General features: G+C 36.9%; 1 pseudogene; it reads left to right on the top strand.

Annotated features, from left to right (window-relative positions):
* The first annotated feature begins 612 nt into the window (after positions 1 to 612).
* Positions 613 to 3,146, top strand: LOC122136845 (annotated as a pseudogene).
* The last annotated feature ends 7,440 nt before the right edge of the window (positions 3,147 to 10,586 follow it).

The following is a 10,586-nucleotide window of genomic DNA, read 5'->3' as shown; positions in this document are numbered from 1 at the left end:
GCCTTCACACACCATCAACACCTCCGTGCAGCTGTTGTTGTACAGTAAGATATTATCACTGGACCTATTCAAACCAGACGATGTAGACCGTTCCACCGAATCCAGCAGTGTCATCCACAGTGTCGCAGTGCGCATCACTGATCATTGTTCTCACTAAAATATTTTCTCATGACATGAGATCTGCAGTTTAGTTTGAAGATGAATTATTGTGCACCTATAGCACTCCTCACTGTCATTAAAACAGCATGCCACAGGAAAACTGATCAAGCACATCCACTAAACATGCCTAAATTCGTATCATTTGTAACTTCTGCATAATGACTTCATGTAATTTCAGTGATTATCTCCATTAATGAGAGTGGAATATTTAATGTAAATGTGTATATCGAAATGAAAACCGATTTTAAATTTGTTGTTTTCATTACTTTTCTCACTCCAGGAAAAAGAGTGCGTACGCATGGTCTAGAATGTCTGTACGTTGCGTACATATTTACGTCAAGTTTATTTTTTATAAATCCCAATATGTGCGTGGAAAATTGCGTACGCATTTTCTATGCCAATTTTGTGCGTACCCAAAGTTTATAAATGAGACCCCTGACCAGTTAAAAAGAGATGGTCTTCATCCCTCCTGGAGTGGTGCCACTTTTCTCTCTAGAAATATGGCACATAGTCTTAGAGTTTGTACTTGACTAACTGGGGCCCAGGTCAGGAAGCAGACAGACTGGCTAAACCGACCGTCTGCTAGCCGCCTCATGCCACAAATCAGTTAATTCTCAGCACATAGAGAGTCTTTCACCTAGATATCACACTATAGAGACTGTGTCTGTTCCCCGGGCTAGAAAATACAAAAAACGTCCAAACCAATTTAAGAGTAACAATTTAATTGATGTTCAACAAATAAAAAACAGATGTAATACGGATAAACAAATGATAAAGCTTGGCTTATTGAATATCAGGTCCCTTTCTACCAAAGCACTTTTTGTAAATAATTTGATCACTGATCATAACCTAGATGTGCTCTGTTTGACAGAAACCTGGCTAAAACAAGATGATTACATTATTTTAAACAAGTCTTCCCCCCAAGATTACTTTTGTAAACATGTAATTTATAACAATGTTTTCAGTATTTCTCCGAGGGCAGGCTTCAAGTATAACTCGTTTGAAGTATTGGTGCTTCATATAACATTATCCAGAGAAACAAATGTTAATGATAAATCCCCTGTGATGTTTGTACTGGCTACTGTATACAGGCCACCAGGGCACCATAAAGACTTTATTAAAGAGTTTGCTGATTTTACATCCGAGTTAGTGCTGGCTGCAGATAAAGTTTTAATTGTTGGTGATTTTAATATCCATGTTGATAATGAAAAAGATGCATTGGGATCAGCATTTATAGACATTCTGAACTCTATTGGGGTTAGACAACACATCTCAAGATCGAAATCATACTCTAGATTTAATACTGTCACATGGAATTGATGTTGATGGTGTTGAAATTATGCAGCCAAGCGATAATATCTCAGATCATCATCTAGTCTTGTGCAAACTTCATATAGCTAAAACTGTAAATCCTAATCCTTGTTACAAGTTTGGTAGAACCATCACTTCTACCACAAAAGACTGCTTTGTAAGTAAACTTCCTGATTTATCTCAATTCCTCAGCATATCCAATAGCTCAGAACAACTTGATGATGTAACAGAAACCATGGACTCTCTCTTTTCTAGCATTTTACATACAGTTGCTCCTTTACGCTTAAGGAAGGTTAAGGAAAACAGTCTGACACCGTGGTGTAATGAGCATACTCGCACCCTAAAGAGAGCAGCCCGGAAAATGGAGCGCAGCTGGAGGAAAACAAAACTAGAGGAATTTCATATTGCTTGGCGGGAAAGTATGCTATCTTACAGAAAAGTATTAAAAACTGCTAGATCTGATTACTTTTCATCCCTTTTAGAAGAAAACAATCATAACCCCAGGTATTTATTCAATACAGTTGCTAAATTAACGAAAAATAAAGGATCAACAGGTGTTGACATTTCCCAACATCACAGCAGTAATGACTTTATGAACTACTTTACTTCTAAAATCGATACTATTAGAGATAAAATTGTAACCATGCAGCCATCAGCTACAGTATCACATCAGACAGTGCAGTACAGATCCCCTGAGGAACAGTTCCACTCATTCTCTACTATAGGAGAGGAAGAATTGTATAAACTTGTTAAATCATCTAAACCAACAACATGTATGTTAGACCCCATTCCCATACCTCCTAAAAAAGGTGCTTCCAGAAGTCATAGATCCTCTTCTATTATTAATTTGTCACTGTCATTAGGATATGTCCCCAAAACCTTCAAACTGGCTGTTATTAAACCTCTAATTAAAAAACCACAACTTGACCCCAAAGAACTAGTTAATTATAGACCGATCTCAAATCTCCCTTTTCTGTCCGAGATACTAGAAAAGGTAGTATCCTCACAATTATATTCCTTCTTAGAGAAAGATGGCATCTGTGAGGATTTCGATTGATGATTTAGAGAGTATGATAGTATTGAGCCTGCTCTCCTCAGAGTTACAAATGACCTGCTCTTATCATCTGATCGTGGTTGTATCTCTCTATTAGTGCTATTGGATCTTAGTGCTGTGTTCGACACTATTGACCACAACATTCTTTTGCATAGACTAGAAAACTTTGTTGGCATTAATAGAAGTTCATTAGCATGGTTTAAATCGAACTTATATGACAGATTAAGTGCAGATTACTAACTGCTAGACTATGGAGTTCTGAACTAAAATAAACTAGATTAATTTAAAACCAACTGTGCTAATCTGAATAAGCTCAACAGAGGTTGCCTATAAAACATGGAATGAACCAAGAAAAGCTTAAAATTGTGCGGAACTGAGAAGCAAATCCAAGGAAAACAATAGCAGGGGACAGTCAACCATTTGCAGGATGGAAGAGCCTATGTCCCCTGATGGGAGCGGCTTATGGCGTCGGATGGGTAGGCCCTACTGGCTGCTGGTATGGAACTACGTGATTTGGGGTGTCCGGTCGGGAGGGCTCATCCTGATGCTCAACGGGAACAGCTCACGCGTTGGAATGGGTGAGCCCTGCCAGCCAGCCAGCCAGCCGATGAAGGAGGAGTAGCGTGACAGGGCTCTATGCTTACTCTTCGTTTTAGGAGCACATTCAAAATTTTAGAAGCACCTTCTAATCAATAATGCAAAATATTATCAAAAATTAGCCTTCCCATTATGAGGTGATATTTGACTCCTTAAAGTGATTTACAGTGGAATTTTGTTTTTACCTTTATAATGGCATTTCTCTAACTTTATTGAAAGTATGTAATCTTTTGTCAAGTTCTTTGAAAGTTACATTTTATAAGCTTTTAAAAAATTGTAATTAAAACGACAGAATAAGAACAAGTAGAATTAGAAATATAAGTCACCAATGAAATGAAATCAGTATTAACAAAATTCATAATGAGATTGTTTTAAATATAACATTTTATATATTAAATGATTTAAACTGAACTGATATTTTAAAAATTAAACAAAAACTACCAGCAGGTGGCGGCAAGTCACTGATTTTATCACTGAATAAGTAATTCTATTGATTCATTCGAACGGCTGATTCATTCAGGAATGAAGCAAGTGTCTTTAATGAATGGGCAATCATGAATCACTGACTCAACAGATTTGTTTAAAAACATCCGTTCATTCATAAATGAAACATCGCTGTGTTTGAATGGAGATGTGCAGAGGCTCCGCTGTGTCTTTGTTTTAAACTATTTTCAATGACGAAAGAGCAAAATCAGACAACAGTGTTATAGTCAGACAATGTGTGTCACTTAATATTAACTTGTTTTTTGAACTGTTGTATTAAATTAGTATCACATTTACAAACTCCGTTAAAAATCATTGAAAGCTGTCACTCACCTTTGTTCATCATGATCTCACATTTATAATCAACAAAGCTCTCTACACTGTGCAATGAATCTCATATTTACACCCTGTCTACACTTTGCTTTTGAAAGGATTCGTGAGATATATGTGATACATTACTCAATGTTGCAAAAACAGGTAGAAACCATAGAAGCTCCCCTGAGCACAATTACTAATATGATGATGATCGGGTCAGTCACACTGGTACTCCTAAATATTTTTCCATAGTCACATGCAGTAGTTTTCAGCTGTAAATGCAATTGAAATGGTTGTACTGTAGAACCCGTGCGTGATTGTAGGTCTGACCAGGAGAGCCCGAGTTGCCTTGGATGGGAGTATTTTGTGGCATCTGCAGACGGGCTCTACTGGCCGGCAACCCCCTGCTGATTGATGGATAGAGAGCGAATGACTGATCGAGAGGGCCCAGGAAGCCTCCGACTAGAGATCAAGACTCAGGACGTCAGACAATTGGGTCCTATTGGCTTGGCAAGGTAAAAAGATTTTGTGATGTCAGGCAAGGAGGACTCTTGCAACATCCGATGAGAGATCAATACTCATGGCATCGGATTGACAAGTCTCGCTTGCGGGAGGCAAGTATAGATGCCCGACTGGGAGGACTCTTGCGGCATCTGACGCAAGATTAAGACTCATGGGTGCAGATGAGTAAGCCTCGCCAGATGGGGGGAAAAAGAACTAACATCCTTGGTAACAACCTCAGAAGCAGAATGAGGGAGCTGCGTATGTAAACAGTTGGATGTTGAAGGGAGATGAAACAAAGTTGTTATAGAAAAGGGAAAGGCTGTTCCATTGTTTAAGGAACACTGAACATAACCTAAGTTTGTCGCAACATGCATGAGATATGGAAATGGGGTCCTTGAGCGTGTGAACCGAAGATGCAAGTGAGAGGAGATGCGAGATAAAGGGGCAGCCTTGGGGAATAATGCATATTGCGAAGTTTAAATGCCAGAGGAAAGAAATTATTCCGCGTTTAGAACAGCTTGGGCTGGCGAGGAGGGAAACCTGCCCAAGGAGAGTTAATGGCGAGAAACTTGATGGATGTAGCGGGACCCATGATTTTTCCTGAGCGATAGGGATTCCAAGCTCAGAAAAATGTTTTTGGACAGTGAGGATATGGGCGCCTGGGATTGCATCCGGAGGTGAAATGACCAAAAAATCATCTAGAAGGTGTGTAAGGTAGGTAATTGTGTAATTATTTGACAAAATCTAGCAAACAACTTGGGGCTGCTTTTACATCCGAAAGTTAGACAAATAGCAAAATAGAATTTCCAGAGCCATCGTATCCCAAATAAGTGCCATGAATCCGGATGGATAGGCATCACTTTAAAGGCAGAAGTGAGGTCTATTTTTGCGAGCCAGGCTCTTCAACCCGCAATTTTAATCAATTCGATTGCCTGATCTATGTCATGGTACCTGAGAGAAAATTCATTGTGAGGGAACAAGCTATCAATGCTTGGGACCGTGGAATTATGAGGTGATGACAGATCAATTATTAGGCATTTTTTACCCAAAAATGTACTAGTAGCCACTCCAATGGGGCTGATGCAAAACACTTTGAAGGGGGGGTTTATCGAAAGGGCCGATCATGAAAGGGTTAGTTAACCCAAAAATGAAAATTAGCATGCGTTTCACTCACCCTCAAAGCATCATAGGTGTACTGTATGTGACTTTCTTCTTTCAGATGAATCCAATCTGAGTATTAAAAATTGTCCTGGCGCCTCCAAGCCTTTCAATGGGGGTAAGCAGGTTTTGGGTGTCAGCAGTTCAGAAGGCGTGAAATAAAGTGCACACATCCGTAATAAAACAATGCTCCGGGGTGTGAATAAAGGCCCCCTGAAGCGAATCCATGCATTTTTGTAAGATAAATATCCATATTTCATATGAAATAACCACTTTTTTTCTCATTTCCGCTGACTGTGTTATGCAAAGAATTTCAGGCAGATGACATATGGGCAGCGCACACGCCTCTGTTTCCTTTGCTCCTGCATTTCTCAAAGTTTCCTTACTTGCGTCATCTGCCAGAACGGCTTCCGTGTATGACAGTCAGCAGAAGTGAGAAAAAAAGTGTTTATTACTTTTGAAATATGGATATTTATCTTACAAAAATGCATGGATTCGCTACAGGGGGCCTTTATTCATCCCCCGAGCCATGTGAGGGACATTTCATTACAGATGCGCGCACTTTATTTCACGTCTTCTGAACTGTTGACACCCAACACCTGCTTAGGGGTCGAATAAAAGGAAAGATATGCATATTAATGTCCTTGTAATGGATGCTTGCATACATTTGTGTAGTCAGCTGTTGTTGTCAGTTTTGCAGCATTTTTATTATTATTATATTATACTTAAAGCAGCTGAGCAGAGCAGAGAGAGAGCGAGAGAGATGCAATGTGAGGAAGATCATATGAGTGGCCAAAAACTCTCCCAAGGATCACAGCTGGATAACTGCAGAAAATAGTTGAGCCTTTTAGTCAAAACGCCTTACAGAGTCCTGGAGTAAATTAAGTAAGCTTAAATGAGAACACCTGGGATAAGCCTTATTATGTTGAGCATAAGCACATGCTGTTGGTCTGATGGCACTCATAAAAACCTGTAATGGACTAGAAAACATTATTATTGGTGTACATCTTGACACAAAACAATGGCAGGGGCAAAAAGAATTAGTTCAGAAAACTTTGGTGAGTAGGGCTATGACGCTCGCCGTGACAACCGCGTCACCTCGGTGGTCGGTTTCCACCGCAGTTATCTACTGCCACCGTCGGTAGTGCATGTGATGTCACGCACTCCATAACAAGCATAATAATAAGTTTTGTATACAAGTGTAATAACAGTAATAGTTGCAAATTGGTTTATTTAGACTATGTCTATGGTAATCCACAAATTACCCCAATGCCATACGCAGCACTTCATTTAGATTGGCAGGTTTGAGTGCAGGAAAATACAGTTTATGCATTCAGCAAATTAATTTTGTGTTGGGCGATGAATCTTGTTGAGAAACCAAATCGCCGATTTGGAGCCATCTCCATTCATGTTACCCATCCACGTTGGTACAAGTTCCCTTGATCGCAGACACCTGGGTAGTCAGGTTTGGCAAGGCTTTCTCCAAACTAGACAAATACAAACGAGACAGTGAAAAATGAAAAAATGTTAACAAGAAATGTGGCAACGATTCCTATTTCAAAAGAGATCTTGTGCAGACGAGGACTTAATGCGCCGCTTGCTTGGCGGTGGAACAGTGTCACACCGCCACGTCATAACAGGTTGAGCCTGTCTAGTGTCTACACAGGACATTTGAACTCGGTGTCAGTACCTCATAAATAGGATGAGGCAGTTTACTGTCAGGGATTTGTCATGTCGTGTCGTGCCGAATCCAGTGTAGCATCACTTATTATGCATTATATAGTATTTTGTCGCACCGTGCCACTTGCATTCGGTAGACAGGGGGTATTTAACTTTTTTTTATTTAGGCTACTTTCTTGTTTAACTGTATTATTTCTTTGATATTTATTTTAGTGTTTTGCAGGCTGCGTATTCACTGACGGAGGTGCTAAAATAAACACAAGTTAAATAGTGTGTGTTAGATGAGTGAGACAGTGCTGTGCTGCTCCAGCACAGTTTTGAAAACCATTTCAGAGACATGATCTTAAATGTGACTCATATGAAATATATTAAATGCATGCACAGTTTTAAGTCAGCTTTAATCGCCTTTTTGGTAACTTCATGACTTAACTGACCACAACATTGAATGCATGTAGTTTATTTTGCGCTTTGATATGAAAGGATATAGGCTATAGCGCTGAAGTGAAGTGGAGCCGAGTCTGAAATGTCTCCCATTCTCAGTCATTCTGTGACTGAATAAATGCACTTCTTGTCAAGAGAAAAAGTGACAGAAGCAGCAATTGTGCAGGTGATTAATGTTTTCAGTTTATGTTTAAATTAATATTTAATTTAATATTAATTATTATATATACAGATATATCTCAACACCGCATCACCGGCGTTAGTTGGTCCCATTACCACCGCTGTGGTAAAAATCTGCCACCGTCACAGCCGTATTAGTGAGTACGAAAAAAAACTACTGAAACAAATTGTGACAAACTATCCAGTTACTGAAAGTAAAATCCACACTACTGCTAGTGAGCAAAAGAAAAGGAGTCCAATTTGCAATGAATTCAATACAAATGAAAATGCAACCCCAAGAACAATAAAACAATTTCAGTTGAGATTTCTTCATTATTATCATTGCACATTTCTCATATTCATATTTTTGAGACAATTTATAATGAATGATATTTGCCTGTATAGACTCTGTGGAAGAACCTTAAACTGGCTTTAAAAGACAGAATGCAGAGATCAGAAGACAGCGATTTCCTACTGGTGGTGGACCACCAAATAAAGACAAAATGAATTGAGTGACTTGCTGTCTGGAGTAATACAGCACCAGTGACCTCTGGATGGTATACCAGATGAACACTTGAACACTTCAGATGAAGAACTGAGCACAAATGGTATGTAAGAACGAAATTGGTTACTACATATATTCCACTCTGTCAATCTTTATTCTTCTTTAATTCTAAGGATCATGTCAGTTTATTTGTGCTTCTGTGTTTTTCCCCACAGAAGAAAAGAACAGGTTTGAAGAGCCAGAGCACAGTGAGTGTGTGCCCTGTAACGTATCAGGCCTGAACCAGACAAATTAAAGATTCGATCGGGAGCCTGGTTGAAACATGAGCCGAATTCCCAGAAAGGCAGGATGTTGTAAATCAACTCCTAGCACCACAGTCTGAAGCTAGATAACTAACCAACTCTTTCACAGAACAGCTTTCAACATTAACACCATTAGAACAATTATTGACAATTTCAATTCGGAGAGGAGATTGTCAAATTTGGGGCAAGTAATCAAGATTGATGGTTAAAGTGATGGAGATTGTGAGTCTGACATTTAAATGTATGGGAGTGAGAGTGATCGTTGGATTGACTTCCCCCACCTAGCAGTACCAGACTGAAATTCCTAAGGGGACCTTTTAACCTCTGGTCTCCACACAGAACATCCTTATGTCAAAGAATGGCACAGGAACTGTCTCTTATAGATGTAGTTGCACCAATATGAACTCAAAAAGACTTATAAATGAATATCAGTCCATTGCTTAACTCCATATTATACATGTAACCCACACATTTGACTATAATGTTTCTAATCACTTATTGTGTTTGTCTTTTTAAATAACTCTTGAATAGCTTAAGGGATCATATTCATGTTTAGTATGTGTGTGTGTTCGAATCTTCTTGCTTGAAACGTTTCTGACCATCAGTTATTTGTCAAATGTATCATATTCTTGTTATAGGAATCATGTCCAAATTATCCCATACAGAAGTCACATAGATCGAAATATATTTAAAATAAATACATTTTTATATATTGAAATAACTTAAATTTAAATAGAAGAAAATATATTTTTGTAATATATTTTAAAATATATTTACATATATTTTACAAAACATATTTAAATATTTGATTTTGGCCGCTTTTTAATATTTTCCACATATATTAAACATATGTAAACATATTTTATTGGAAATATTTACATATATTTATTTCCCATATATGTAAATACATTTAGATATCAGACTATGTAAATATATTCATTTGGAATATATGTCTATATATTAATTTTTAATATTTGTTAACATATTACATTTTAGTACATGTAAATATATTACATTTATATATATGTAAATATATTTTATATTGTAAATATTTACATATATTTATTTCCCATATATGTAAATACATTAAGATATCAGACTATGTAAATATATTAATTTGCAATATATGTCTATGCATTAATTTCTAATATTTGTTAACATATTACATTTCAGTACATGTAAATATATATATATAGTATATATATATATATATATATATATATATATATATATATATATATATATATATGTATATATATATGAATTTAAACATTCAAATACTGAACAGAAATTGGAGACTGGAAAAAAATTTACAAATCCCCAGACAATGCAACTTAAAAACTGTGACAGTATAAATTCACTTGCAAAAATGAGCAGTATATTCAGATGACATAACACCTACTATAGAAAAATAAGAATTTTATTGACATTGACAAAAGAACAGAATGCACATAAACTGCACAGTTTAAACATAAATCAAACCAGCAACTTTACTGAAATTGCTATTATGAATACTAAAGGATGATGCTAAAACCTGAAAAGTAATTCTTGAAGAGAAGTTTTTTTTTTTTTTTAATTAATTAAATAAAGTCTGTGTTCAAAAAAAAATAAAAAAAATAAAAATCAATTTTAGAGTTGTCTAATAGAGAGGGTGAAAGAAGAACATCCAAACCCTGCCCCGATTTCTTCAAGATTTTATGGATTTATAAAATGATGTTTTTTCGTAAAGTAAAGGCAGTGGCTAAATTAACATGACAATACTTTGATGTTTTTTTTCTTGCAAATGCAAATTGTATCAAAATTGGTGTTTTTGGAGTGTGTGTGTGGTTTAATTTGTAGAACAAAACATCAAAGTAGTGTCATGTTCATTTTGCCACTGTCTTTACTTTACGAAAAAACACCATTATATAAATCCATA

Source organism: Cyprinus carpio, chromosome B3, assembly GCF_018340385.1.
Source record: "Cyprinus carpio isolate SPL01 chromosome B3, ASM1834038v1, whole genome shotgun sequence".
Classification (NCBI taxonomy): Eukaryota; Metazoa; Chordata; class Actinopteri; order Cypriniformes; family Cyprinidae; genus Cyprinus; species Cyprinus carpio.
Note: the sequence above shows the minus strand (reverse complement) of the source record. Positions and strands in the feature narration are given on the sequence as shown.